Source organism: Thermobia domestica, chromosome 9 (assembly GCF_964235325.1).
Source record: "Thermobia domestica chromosome 9, izTheDome1.hap1.1, whole genome shotgun sequence".
NCBI classification, from domain to species: Eukaryota; Metazoa; Arthropoda; class Insecta; order Zygentoma; family Lepismatidae; genus Thermobia; species Thermobia domestica.
Genome location: NC_137462.1, coordinates 268,049,797 through 268,065,232, shown reverse-complemented (window position 1 = coordinate 268,065,232; position 15,436 = coordinate 268,049,797). Strand labels below are relative to the sequence as shown.

The 15,436-nt window shown below is 37.9% G+C and overlaps 1 protein-coding gene across 1 annotated transcript in view; it reads left to right on the top strand.

Moving 5' to 3' along the window:
• The window catches only part of LOC145660688 (uncharacterized), a 240,425-nt gene that overhangs the window by 56,099 nt on the left and 168,890 nt on the right, over nucleotides 1-15,436 (top strand). The window lies entirely within an intron of this gene.

Sequence of the window (15,436 nt, the reverse complement as noted above, 5' to 3'; positions counted from 1 at the left end):
CCTTACGGAAAGTAATCTGCGGGCCCCCTTGCAATGCTATCTGAAATTTCACATGGTAATATGAAAAATACGCTAAATAGAATTGTCACTGACAAAAAAGAGATCAAGAAAAATATTGCAATAAGTAATTTATTCTAAAGATACATGATTGTTTCCTAGTGAACGAAATTTCAATTGAAAATACAGTAATTTTCTAGACTGGAAATCAGTTTTTTTATTTTTATTTATTTATTTAGTTTTTTTTTTTTAAAGAAAGGAAATCCATTGAATAGACGATGTTCTTAAATGTGGGATCAGTAATATGAGGAGTGAAATCTTTCTGATTTTTATTTTATTTTTTATTTTTTCATAATTGCAGTGAAATCTGGAATAAGTTTTGTCACCATCAATCTTAAATCCGATTTCACATTAAGACGATGTCTGTTTAAGGTTGTAATACTGCAAAGAACAGAAAAGGTCTGGTCACATAAGTAAGTGGTAGAGAAAGGCATCAGTTGTTGCAGTGCCTTTTTGTTTTAGACAACTCTTCAATACTCACAACGCACACGCAAACAAAAACTACTAAGATCATTTTCTTTGAAAACGTTTTTACGTGAAAGTATCGCAGGATAGTTCCAATAGCTGTTCTTGTTCTGTGTTAGAGAGATTGATAACTTGTATGTCATGTATTTCTAGATTAGTGAAACAAGTTTCAATCCAACCATTACCAAGATATGGGGCAGGGGAATATTCTCGAAAACTTCCAGCTAATGCTCTCAAGTGTCCTATAAATGTATATACCTTCCATGCTAGAAAGGGACTTCAAACCTATCAACCAAGCAATTTTGACTTACGCATAGTCGGAGGGACGGTGGATCAGTGGTAGAGCGCATATCTCTGGTGCATGGGGTCCCTGGTTCGATACCGGCTAAGTAAGTTTGTGGTGGACAACATCGTGTTTGTGGGTTTTCACGAGGTGCTTCCGTTTCCTCCCACTTCCTCATTCCACCAATTCTTCCATTAGGGATGGACACGAGACAAGATTTGTGGCTGTCTCGTCTCGAAAATGTGCTGTAAAAGTGATGTCTCGACTCGAAAAATGTATATTTTTTAAATTGGAAGAGCCGTGTCTCGACTCGAATTTTATCAGGAAAATCCTGTCTCGACTCGTCTCGTGCGCATCCCTATCTTCCATCATCATTCACCTGTCTTAATCATCGTCTCACTTGGCCTAAAGGGCATAATCGTGGGACGTTAAACTGAAAGACTTCATTTCATTTTCACTTGTGCATAATTTGTAGGATAAGACTCAATCTCCACCTTCCTTCAAAGCTTCTACATAGTATGAATTCTCACAATTGATTTGTGAGTGCAATCCCTTATTCCCATCCTGTTGATCTTTAAAAAAAAAGATGAGCGCCCTTGAAATATATCATTTAAACAACACATATTCTATTTAACAAACAGATTGTTTGCAAAGATAATGGCGCTTTCGTATTGATCTCCAGGAGGTCAAAGAACTTCTAGTTGATGCTTGAACAATAAATGATGAAAAAAAAAAAGAAAAAGAAATAATCTTACCTTGTCACTTTCTTTCCCTTTTTAAAAACTAAAATATTAGACTGTATTCACACATTATGTTTAATTATGATTATTTATCACGTCGTTTTATTTTCACTCTCACCGCAGCAAGGGACAAAAATCATTCATATTAGGCATTTATGTGGTTAGACAACTTCCAGTTTAAGAATTTGATTTTTATGCCAGAATGGAATACAGGTAACTTTCACTGTTTCTTCCTTTTGGATTAACGATTTTATTTTATTTTAATAATATATGTCCACATTGTGTATTTTTTTTCCTGTGTGTCATGCATTGGTTCTAATTTATCATGCAAACTTCCATCAGCAGATACTGTTTCATACGACTGTTGAAGTCTCCCAGCTTTCAAGATAGTGATCACTGTCATTCGTCTATTTTCCATATATTCATAATGTTGATACTTACGTTTGTAACGGTGTGTGTGTGTGTGTGTGTGTGTATGGCTTTCTCTTTGAATTTACTTTCACTGATCCCTGAGTCAAGTCTTTTGCCAGTCTGGCCAAAAAGCCCAGCCATTCGTTCGCATTCCGATCAAGAGTAAACGCTCTCGATCTGGTTGGTCTCTTTTCAAAAATTATTACAACGACGTTCATATAGTGTGTTGTTCCCTTTATAATTCTCTTGTCTTTCATTTCGCCCTTCTGTCCGCGTGGTTTTCTGAGAGTTGTTGGCCTGGATACTGGCTAACATTCTTCTGCACCGGAAACGGATAATTTCGTGCGTTTTTGTTTTCTAAAGCGGCAAGACTGTTTGCCACGAACTTCCTTTACTACTTCGCTATTATATCCGATCTTTCTTACGTTAAGTATGAACGCTTTATACTTAATGGTTAAATATCATTAAAATATGGTTACATCCAGAGCCGGATCCAGGATTTTCTGACGGGGGGGGGGGTACACAAATAACTACCACTACATTTGAATTAAATTGATTTAAAAAAAGTTTTTAGGCACCTGTGGTTTGAATGAGGAATATTGTTTTGCATGGTGAATCCTCTTCCTTGAACCATCAGAAAATCAACTTTAAGTTGCAAAACTTCGCTTTCCTTTAAGCTCCAAACGGAAACATGGCTGCAGAAAATTATGGAAAGTTATGGAAACATGGCTGCAGAAAGTTATGGAAAGTGTTACTATTTTCACTTTTATCTTCTCATTTTAGATAGTGTATATTTACGACGAAGGGCAATGCCCGTGCATCGATGCATCCCCCAAAATCCAGCCGTGGTTACATCTGACTTTTGGAATAATTTGTTCTTAGGTACACACTGCGTGTTTCGATCAAGGCATTTTTGGTGCTGATGTTATTATTACAGATGTAATTGTAAATCATCTGAAAAAAAAAAAAACTATGAGTAAAAGGGACCAGGAGTGGATAGTCCGTGCATACCGCTAATATGAATTCTAATTAATATGGGCTATAATACTTTTGCATTAAATAAGGTGTTTCAAAGCAACGCCGACGTTTGGGAGGTGATTCCTGACATCAAATTAAGACAAAAAGTATAGACCTACCTGGGTGCAGAAACCCGTCATTTCTGAGATATAGGCTGAAAAAAAACCTTAAAGGTCCTTAACTGCAGAACTATGGGACCTACCGTAGTCGGGTCGACTTCACTTAGGAACCAGTATGTGACCTATCCAAATATCCATGCTTAAGAATCCTGCAGTACTTCCGCAACAATTATTATAAGTTAGTTGGTGAGTACTTTATATTGTATGCCCGCAGCCAAATTCCCTCTATAAAAAATGTTGCTTGAGTACCTCAGGATTCTGAAATATGGATATTTGGATAGGATACGTACTAGTTCCTAAGTGAAGTCTTGACCCGACTACAGTAGCTAGGTCCCATCGTATTGGAACTAGGGACCTTTAAAGTTCATTGTTTCATGTTTTTAGCAGTCTTATAACTCCAAAATGATCTGCTCCCAGGTTGGTCTTTACTTTTTGTCTCATCTTGATGTCAGGAACCACCTCCCAAACGTTGTCAGTGTTATTTTGAAATGCTCTGTATATTTCGGGTCTATGTTTTTATTACTTTTGAAGTGGTACAATAACTCGGTGTAAATAACAGATATGTTAATGTAGTTGTGCCGATCGAATCTTCATGCGGAAGGGGCATATTAAGCTTGTAATTATTGTATTATAAACCGAAAACTATATAAAGACATCGATTATTATCAAAATCGGCGGGAGCACTGTGACTTAGTGGTAATGTGCTTATCTCTGGTACGTGGAGTCCCTGATTCGATCCCTGACCAAGTAAGTTTGTGGTTGACAAACATGGGTTTTCTCGGGATACTCCCGTTTCCTCCCACATTTCATTCCACCAATTTTTCCATCATCATTCACTTGTCTTAATCACCCGTCTCCTTTAGCCAAAAGGGCGTAATCATGGGACATTGAACTGTAAGTTCTGTAAGATTTCATTTCATTTCAATTTTTTTTTCTAAATCGGCGAAATCAAAGTATAAGGGATCTGCAGTAGGATATTAGTTACTAACGACGTATCGTGTACAAAAGTGGCATGTAATTGTAATGTAATTTCATCTTAGCTCCGGAAGGGGAGTATCTTCTGCATTTGACTACATAATGACTTTCTAGATTGTTTTGAATTCAGTTTCAAATTTTGCTAGCTATCAAGTCATCGTAGTTGAGCTATATCCATTTCAGGAGGGGGAATAAATCCCTGAGATGTATTTAATTATCTATATTTATTGGAACTTTATATTTAATTATCTATGTTTTCGCCCTTCGTTTATTGGAACTTTTTTTTGTATGTTTTACTCCCAGGAATCAATCCTCTGCTTTTGTTCAACGAATTTAGCGCCATACTGTATATGATATACCACCAGGGGCACCTGAAGAAATTTTTCTAGAGGGGTGCCCATCTCCATGATTGCTATATTTTGACTTGTCTTTCTGGTATTTAATATACATTATTTGCTATATTGCACATACATTTTCGTGAGCCAGAGAGGGGCCCTGGCCCTACCCTGCCCTCCCCTTCAAGCGCCCATGTATACCACCGGTTTTCTCTTAGACTAAAAGAGATGAAGAGAGATGAATGATATTGAAATGAATAACCTTAAAGCATTTTATACCTTGAGCGAAATTCGAACCCATGACAGACAGGACTTGCAATGCCTTAGACCGCTGGGCCACGACAACAAGCGAAATCCTTGCGTTTTATTTGTGGACGAGATTAAAGAAGAAAATAAATTTCGCCCTACCAGGAATCGAACTCAGGCCTAGTTTTGCTTCAGGAAATGTTTTTACGGGAAGAGGCAAAACCAAAACGTAACAACGTTGCATTTAGATGCTATTTTGCACTTCATACCCGACTGCTCTAGAGGCTGGCGCATGCGACTTTAATGTTCGTTGTCCCGTGTTCAATTCCTGGTAGGAAAGCATTTTAAAAATGAACGCATTCTGGTGGTTCAGAAACCATGTATATTGAGATCTCATATAACATTTGTCGCGAACTTCCAAGAGAAAAAATGAAAGAAAGGAAAAGAAAGAGAGAAACGAACTAGTAGGACATTATTTTGGTATCAATCTCGAAAATTCGCAGACTTGCAGTTTAATACAGTTGACTGAGAGAAGAACATGGGCGATCGTTTTCAGTATCATGTGCTGAAGTACAGGGTAGCCCATAATTATGAATATAATGTTTGACTGACTGTAGTATTCGTAATTCTGGACTAAAAGTTTCGGTATGACAACACTGTGTAGCCAGAGAGTGGGAACTTAGAACCATTAGTGTATGCCAGACAGGATGGACTGGCTGAACGAAACATTCCCGAACCGGTCAACGTGGGTCTGTGAAGTGGCCAGCTCGATCTCCCGAATTCATACCACCTGACTTTTTTCTTATGGGGTGTTTTAAGGGACAAAGTATGTCAACATTACATATGCAATTTAGTCAAACTACGGGAAGCTATCACAGAAGAGTTCCACAGGATATCACTATGCAGTGGAGTAGGGAAGGGGAGGCCCAGAGGGGCGCCCCCCAAAGAGGTGCGAGAATGTACTTTCGCACTTTGATGTTTGTAATTTTTTTTTATATATTTTTATGTTTATATATTTTTTGTTTATAATTTTTCTATATGTACCTACAACAGCACTTGCCCCCCCCCAAACACACATCCCGGCTACGCTAGTGCCAGTATGGGTCTGTCAAACTGCTTGTGACAACGTTGCTCTTCTATCGATTTCTATACACGCATGTATAGATTTCTATGGTGCATTGATGGACCATTGTATGGAGAACAGAGATTAACATTCTTGTAACGAAAGGTATGAGAGTTATGTGTTTATGTTCAAGTTATAATAAGTGTATTAAAACGTAAGATATTATCAGTTTGTGGAGAAGCTACTCAGTCGATCTCTGAGTGACACAGTTTATTTTCTCATATTTTTTGAGTTGTATTTTGTGGAATTTGTATTCTTGTTCTTCCATATCAGTGCTTCCCATGTTAGTTATGCATTCTTCTTATTGTTGCAGTTATGAATGTGTCGTGACATGTAAGACACAAAAAACAACTGCCTACCATGCAATCCATTTTCCTTAACGGCGAAGTCACGATGTAGTTCGTAGGGCGTCTGCGTTTCTCAAAGGAACGATAAAATTAAAACATCCTGTGAAGGAGCTGATATTACAGATAGATGGCAGCAAGTATCAACTGTCTTTTTTTTTTTCAATGTGTTTTCAGGGAGGGACAGTATTCACAGTCAATGAAGTTGAAAATCGGATCAGAAGTAAACTCGTGCACATTAAAACAAAATGTTGAGAGCATTTTATTTTGTACTTCAGTAGCATGTTTGGTAGTGATTATTTCAAAAGTATTTCCACCGAGTGGGCGGAGGGGCTTCAATATACGAAATGTAAAAGTAGTACTGCGCAAAATACAGGTAACCCGCGTTGAGCACAGTAGGTACAGGTAACCCGCGTAATTTCAGGTCTTGTCAAAGGAGGGAGCAAGATTGTTTACTGAGATAAGTTTGAGTTTGAGTAGGGGGATCAATGGGGACCTCAGTATCGAGGCTATATGTCCCATTAAGAAATACATGCTTTGTCATAAATTGTGGGGGCCACGGTGGCTCAGTGGTAGAGCGTTCACCTCTGGTGCTTGGGGTCCCGGGTTCGATCCCAGCCCTCGCCAAGTGAACTTTGTGGTGGACAAACACCGTGTGCGTAGGTTTTCTCAGGGTTCTCCCGTTTCCTCCCACTTTCTTCATTCCACCATTTCATTCATTTCTCATAATCACCGTCTCCTTTAGCCTAACCGGCATAACCGTGGGACGTAAAACTCAAAGATTTTCATAAATTGTATACTTAATATACTATTAAAAGAGAGTTCATGATTTTTAATAGTATATGAGTATACAATTTATGAAAAAGCATGCATTTCTGAAACTCAGGAGCCAGTTGGACCTTTACCTTCTCCAAATGACGCTCCTGGTTGAGCACACACACTGAAATCACGACAGATTATACTGATTCATTTTGTCGGTGGGTGAAGTTTCAACATGCATAGTATGACTTTGTCTGAATTATTGTAAATATTTTCGGTTTGTAAAAAAAAAGACGAACTTACTAGTTTTCCCCAGCAAATATGGGAAAAATAGTGTCCCATTAGAAAAATTTCACCAAGTGTCTAGTGGACAGTCTACACCAAAAATTGAAGTAACCGGGGAACTAGCCAAGGATGCCTCCCATCAGCAGTGAGAAATATATATATATGTGTGAGCACACGTTTCCTATCCTTTTTAAAAATCAGTGTCGTTCAAAGTTATCATGTGGAGTAACGGACGGACAAACATTCTAACGTTACAGTTTTATAAGACCTACTAAGCTTGAGCCTAATACATTGGAAGAATCCTGTGGTCCCAGGATTATTAGGTCACTAAAGATGGCCGAATCCAAACAGTGTTTTCTTTTTCTGTATTAAATCTCGATAAGACAAAACTCCGGACTAAAGTATGTCCGATGTGACTCAATATATTGAGCAATATTATTGAACTGTAATTAAAAAAAAAAAGAAAAAGAAAAGAAAGAAAGGGAAGAAAATACTTAACCCCTAATTATAACACTGGGGTCCACAGGACCCCACCAAGAATCACTTATTTTAGTAACTTCTTTATTTATTATTTAGTTCCTTTTTCCATCCACGTAAATTTACTTGGCAACACTAGGTCATCAATGCATGGCAAAACTTATTTCAGTTTGCGCCGAGAAACTTGCAGTGAACAGCGGAAGTGTGTTTGGGGTCTCCCTTACCCCAATGTTATATTTGCGTTTGCGTTTACTGAACTAGTTTCGTTGAATGTGATTTTAGTTTTTCCTCAAAAATGAACAAAAATATTGCAAATAACGTTGATGCCATAAGGCAGCTAATAGGAGAATCTGATGACAGTTCATCCGGCGATGAAAGTGTTTTTGGTAATGATGATTCAGACTTGGATTCTGATTATGTTTTAGAAGAAAGTGAACGAGATGATGAATCAAGTGCACAAGACGAAGATAACGTTGTGTCGAGTGCTTCGCAAGGACAAAGTGCGTCGTTGAAAGGAAAGAATGGTTACCGTTGGTCATGCCAGGAATCGGATCGCAGAATTCGGCTACTTCAAAGAAATTTGCTTTCTCATTTTCCAGGCGCAAAGGGTCCTGCAAAAACCGTAAGTACTCCAGCTGAAGCTTGGCGACTGTTGTTTGACGAAAACATCATAAAAGAAATTACTTTGAGAACTAATGAAGAAATGGAAAGAAAGCGGCAGAAGTTAAAAAGGCAGTCATACCACAACAATACAAATGAAACTGAGATTTTGGCCTTTTTTGGTCTTCTTTATATCTCTGGTGTAGAGAAAAACAGTCGAAGGCATTTGGCAGATTTGTGGGATACAAAATTTGGAGTTTCTCTTTACAGAGTTACTATGTCTTTACCACGACTTAGATGGTTGAGTGTGTGTTTGAGATTTGATGATAAATCTACCTGAGAGCAAAGGAAACAAAACTACAAATTTGCGCCAATTAGAAACATTTGGGAACAATTTATTGAGAATTGTAAGAACTTGTACACGCCTTATTAGAACTGTACTGTAGATGAGCAACTTGTTAGTTTTAGAGGAAGATGTCCGTTTAAAGTATATATGCGATCAAAACCAGACAAATATGGTATCAAGATTGTAATGATAAATGACTCAAAGACTTATTACATGCTAAATGCTATCCCTTATATTGGTCGTGTTCATACTGAAAAGGGGGAAAGTGTACCGTCATTCTATACCAAAAAGCTTTCTGGGCCTATTCATGGACCAAACAGAAACCTAACTGTTGACAATTGGTTCGGATCTGTTCCTCTCTTCCAAGAAATGCTAACTGAACATAAATTTACAATGGTAGGCACACTGAGACACAACAAACCAGAAATCCCACGTAAGTTCTTAGCTAAAAAGCGGCAAGGGGAATGTACTTATGCATTTGACCAAAATAAGACACTGGTATCTTACAGCCCAAGAGAGAAGAAAAATGTTCTTTTGCTGTCGTCCATGCACTATTCTGCAGATATTGACGAAACTACTGGAAAGCCATTGTTCTTTATTATAACGCCACAAAGGGAGGAACAGACAAATTTGATGAGCTTTGTAAGACATTTAGTGTTTCGCGTAAGACAAACAGGTGGCCAATGAGAATTTTGTTTGCAATGCTGGATCAATGTGGTATAAACTCAATGGTCTTATATAGTTTGAACATGCAGAATCCGCGACTGCCACGTAGGAAGTACCTTGAGGACTTGGCTATGGCTTTGATCAAACCTTGGCTACACAAAAGACTGGAGACGTCTACACTTCGAAGAAGTATTCGCTTAGCAATGCAAGATATTCTAAATCTACCTTTGCCAATAGTGAATCAAGGAACACTCCAAAGGAAGCAGAGATGTGGTCCGTGCCCACGTTCGAAGGACCGCAAGACAAAAATGCAATGCACCAGTTGCCTTATTCCTATCTGTGATGAGCACCGTAGTGTGTTCTGTATTGATTGTTCTCAGTAAGAACAGATGACTCTCAATCCCCCTCCCCCTAAAAAAGTAACTTTTAGTTTCAGTTTGATTTACCTTGCGTTTATTAGATTTGTTTAAAAAGTTTATAAGTATTCTTTGCTTATAAGAGTAGACAATGCAAAATGCGAAGTGCATAACAAGGTTCAGTACAAGTTATGTAGCTCAAGGGTTTTGGGTGCCACATATTTGGAAGAAAGTTAATGTATTACCCTTTCATTTTGGTGGCGTGTGCTGTTATTTTATAAAGAATTCTGAATGTAACAGAAATAGTTTTAGATTTTGGGGTTTTAAAACAGTGGAATAGCATTATCTACATATAATCAAATTTCTTGGTCAAAGATAGTTCACATTTTCGAGTAATGTCATTAATATACATTCACAATGAAACAATTATATATATAAAATATTTCGTTTACATAAATATGTATAAACATGCTCATGAACATAAAAATAGTAATGGGGTTCCTCAGACCCCAGTGTTATATTTACGTGACAATTTGTGAAGTGTTATAAAGGAGGGTTAATAGTATCTTCAAATTGTTGTTGTTTTGTTTGGATTATGGAAGAAAAGTTACTTAGAAGAAGTAGACGTTTGCATCAAAGATTTATTCATGTCTTTATTGGGTGTTCAATTGCCCTTTGTCATTAATTGGGCTCCAAGCTTACGTATGGGTCAAAACTATGTGTCGTATTTATACATTATTATGATTACATTAAGCCTCGAGTTTCCCAATGTTCTATGTTCCAACTGTGGTATAAGCGTAAAGTAATGGTATTTGATTACTATCAAGGTTATCAGGATTGTGGAACCATATGATCAGAGCCATGTAATCCTTCATTTTTAATAGTGTTTATTCTCAGTTCGTGGAATTATGGGAACACACACACACACAAACTAGAACACGAAATGTCGTAGTGTTAAATTGGGCGTGTATATCATCACCGTATACTACTGTACCTCTCGCATTCAGTGAACCGTAACAGCGTTTCAATAACAATCTGTTGAGAGTTGTCTAGACAGACGTTTTGTTTTGCCTCTGTGTTTTTGGATACATTACTTCCTCCCCTTCGGCGCATATATTGGTTCTGTGCCAATGATATTCACTTTTCGGAAGCGTGAAAGTGAAGGTGCTACTTTCAGTGTGATATAATAAATAAATAAATAAATAAATAATGGATTGTAAGGACCAACAAAGAAAAGAAACAAAGTTATGCTTTAAAAAGATTGGAATACTTTGTTAGTTTGTTTCATACGAGTTAATTATTCTTTCTCAATATCAAGGCTGTAGAAGAGAGTTTAACATGGAGTCCGAACCACATCTGTCCACGTCGCGATTCAACCGCGTACTAATTAGTAGACTGGAGAGACCAAAAGGACGAAATATTGTGATTGTTATGTACGTTGGGATGGTACAATTAGCGACAAAAGTTGGTTCCATTTGATGAAATGAGTGTCATAAATACCTTCAGAATGGAATTTGAGTATAGTTTTCAGTAAATTAAGATAATGTACCACCGTTATTCCCAAAATAAATTTTACCAAATGGAAAGAACTTTTGTCACTGACTGTACATGACTGTACGCTGGGGTAATCATTTCTAACTGGGTGCTCTGTGACGTCACAGTGTTTCTGCTGGTGTTCTCTGTGACAGCACTGTAACAGCCGCAAACCTACCGTTCGTTGATAGTAAACAGTGTTGGCAGGCAAACAAGGCATAATCTCACGTTTTTCAAATACACAACACTTGTAGATTCATGACAAATCGAACACTGGCAACATCCGTTTTTTACCCATTCCACTTACCTCGTTCCGTCCCTTTTTTGTTCCATCTGTTCCTTTTCTCCTGGTTATTATTGTGTTTCATGGTGTTAAGGGTAAATACGCAGTGTTTAAAGTGCTTAATGATCACATACATGTTTGTTAGCTCGTAAAATTCGATTTCAGGATCCTTTTATCTTCTTCGTCTTATTTTTCTACTACTGCTAGTAACAATAATAATATTAATAATAAAACTTTCATATTATTTAATTGAGTGTGAATGTAGGATTTATTATACCTGAGTGCCTGTGTCGAAATGAATTCTGAAACCTTTTTGTGGACTGAACTATATAATGTGTGGAACTATAAATAGTTACCAAGAATGGGAAAGCAAGTGGCTAAGGACCATATCTAAAGGTACGATCCAGGATTCACCTGATAGAACTGAGAAACGTGGCCCCGAGCGGTCCCGTGTTCGATTCCCGATGGGAGCATTCGTTCGAAAAAGTGTAAAAAGCTTTTTCAGGATATTGGAAGCCAGCCATCCTGAATGAGGGTTTCCTCATTTACACCAGGCAAATGCCGGGGTGGTACGTAACATATAGGTCCCAGGTCACTTTCTTCCTTCCCTTTCCCTGGATAGTGTGCTCGCCGAGGGGCGTCATCCCTCATACCGAAAGCCCAGAAATCTAAATCCTAATCCTGGAACAGAGAAAAACATTGGGAAAACTTCATGTTGGATAGGATAGCCTACTGCGGGATTTAAACCGGAAATCACCAGATTACGCAGGCAAAGTGCTAAATATCTATTAGCCAATTCCGGTAGGTGATTGTCATTTAATCTGATTGTTCTGCAGGAAAGCATGTTGTAGCTAGTGTTGAACGGTATCCAGTTCGAAAATCGATCGATAAAATATGGAAATTGAGTCGATATATGGCAAGTACATAAAATATTGATATATCGAAATATCAAGTAACGAAATATCGAAAGAGTGAATATCAAAGTGTTAAAAAATATATCAAATATCCACATCTTGAAAAACCGACATATATTGACATGTTGAAAAATTTCGTAGTATCAAGTATTAAATATCTATATATTAAAATGCTAGGTTTATATAGTCCCTCTCGAGACAAAAGGGTGTATCTAGTTTTCTTTCCTTTTCCAGAACACAAGTTTTAACCTTTTCTCATTACTTATTCTATCGTCTTCTTTTAAAATTTAGTTTGATATCCTTCGTGTCAGGTATATAACTTACGAGATTAAATTAAGTTTTGACAGAATATGATAAAATAAACTTATGACTACATCTTTAAACTTGTTTCCTGGAAAAAGTTGAAGAAAAGAGTTACATCCCTTCGTCTCGAGAGGGACAATATGTTTGTGGTCAGGAAAAGTTGTATGTTTTTGGCCAATTCCTTTTTACAATGAGATCTCGGAAACCACAAGCTCTAGAAACGTGCTGTTTTTACTGGTGTATTTCAAACTTTGTGTAGACCTGCCAGCTCTCATTCATTTTTTTAAAATGCCGTTATGTGTTCTAGTCAACATTTTATGGGTCGTTTTGAGCCCGTATGATTAACATTCTCACTAGGGCGAAGTTAAGGTTAATATCCTTGTGTTATGTAACCCGTAGAGGAGCTACGTAGAGCGGGTTGACGAATATTGCAGGCACTTTTTTTTCCATAAATCTGAAAGGCGAAACCTATTGCATACTGACAACTTCAAAGGCCTCAAGAGCCGCAATGAGGTGTACTTCATGTCACTTCTTCAAGTTTGCCACAAACTCAAACCAACATCGATACATTAAAAGGTACGTTTATATGTTTGTCTACAGCAATTCATTCTCTTTGTGAGTCGTCCTGCCCTTCACTTATGGGTGTAAACAGGCATGTGCAGAGCGAGGAAATGGGAAGGAGATCCATGGTCAAATCAGAATGATGAGGTTCAGCTAGTCAAATATTAAAATGTGCGAGAAATGTCAAAATATGCAAATACTGGAAAATGTTGAAATGCCGATCTATTGATCAGTAACATTTTGTGATATCGATATTTGAAAATATCGATCGATAGATCAAAATGTTGCACAGTCCTAGTTGTAGCCCATCTGTCTAACGGAGCTAGCTTTACTACTATAGTGCTGCCAAAATGTCTTGAGCCGTGGCAAATATGCGAACTAAAGCTCACACCCACGGTTGAGCCAATAAGGGTTGAGCTGTTACTAAGCGAGAGAGCCTTAGTCAAAGGGAGTGGAATTCCCTCAGCCGATAGCAGCGCTCGGAACGGAAGACTACGTGCCAAGTCAATGTGGTATATCAATACCAGTAGATCAGGGATAGGGTCTAAAGGAATTTCGAGTATTTTTCATTGTTTCTGCGTTGAGGAAAAAGAAGAGAGTTGACAGCACGCATAGATAATACTCATATTGATAACGATATTAGGGGGCTTCGTAGTTTAGTGGTTTGAGCGTTGGACTCATGTCCATGTGGTCCTGTGTTCGATTCCTGACCAATGCATACCAATTTCCATCTTCCACCCAGTGTCGCGAGGCAAACTGGGGAGTAAATGCGAATGAAAAGAGGCTACGTTCACTGGGTCTAGGAAGCTTCTCATACGCAATGCACTGAGCACATGTTCGTCGCTAGATTGTACGTAGTTCAGCCAGTTGCTAACAGATGGCGTTGAAGCGGCTTAGGTCCAGAAAAGGCTGCCACGCCAGTGGTTAGGTTAGGATAACTATATTATGTAGGCCTACTCTTTCATGCTCGTTTTGAAGCTTGGAATTTGGTTTACCAAAACCACCATTGTAAGTTTACTGTCTGTCCGTGTGTCCGTCCAGGAGACGCAAAATTTCAAGAACTACTTGATAGATCATTTTGAATTTTGGGTAGAGTGTAGAGGTCAAAAATCAGGAATAGAATACATTGATGGAAGTGATCCTCCAGTTAATCGCTATGGATAATCAGAAATTGGTTCCCCATATATTTCTATGGGAATAATTGTGGATATTATCCATGCTTGATAGATTACCTGACAGTGCTGTAGAGATTAGCGGGTTAGTATAGTGTTCAGGATGCAATATCCTAATTGTCCGTGGAATACAACGCTAATGAAACTAAACGAAATTTTCTACTTTCAAATTTTCATTTATCTTACTAAAGCTTTTGAATGAGAAATAAGGAATGAAGGGGAATTGGGAGTGTACACTATGAAAAAAACAAACTTTCTGTCGTGCTGTACACTTTGATACTGCTACATTTTTTTTATTTATTTAAATAAAGCTGAATATTCTATTCAAAGAGTACAAGGTATTTTTGTGACATGTTAGTTCAGCGATCGGCGGTGAAACAGCACCATAAAGCTGCCTACTACCTTTATGAATATTCTGTGCGTGTTAAGTGTTTACTTTGAGGAGGAAGAGCATGGAAGGTAGCAAAATGCTATTTACAAGGAGGCCAATGGAGCACAAAGATGGAGTATAAATTTCGAAGAAGGCAAATCATAATTGCATGAACCTCACATCATGATGCTGTTAGAAAAAAAAAGAATGAGATAACGGTAAATGGTTGTTTACTACACTGAAAAATCGGTGCAGGTGACAACAACAAAACTGTAATATTTCTTGAATTTTAATAACTCCGCAATGGCTTCATGTCTGTGATGGTGTTGATTCTCTAGGACTTACAGTAAACTCTTACATGATTGTATTAGAGATTATTAGACTCACGCTATTGGATCCTTATAACAGGGGTGCCCACAAGGGGGGGGGGCTATGACGCAAAGTGCGTCATTGAAATATTTGGGGGGGGGTAAAAATCTGTATAAATATGTTTCAGGGAGTGTAAAAATTAATCGAAAAGAAGATTTTTTCATGGAAGAACACTTACGGATAGACAATTGGGGGGGTGCGTCATGGACATAAGGGGGGGTGGGTACCACTGCTTATAAGATTGTAATGTGAGTACCTCTGTATGACGTCCGTTCAGTAATGCCAACGTAAACTCTTTATCTCGAAAGACACAGATTCTCATTTTGC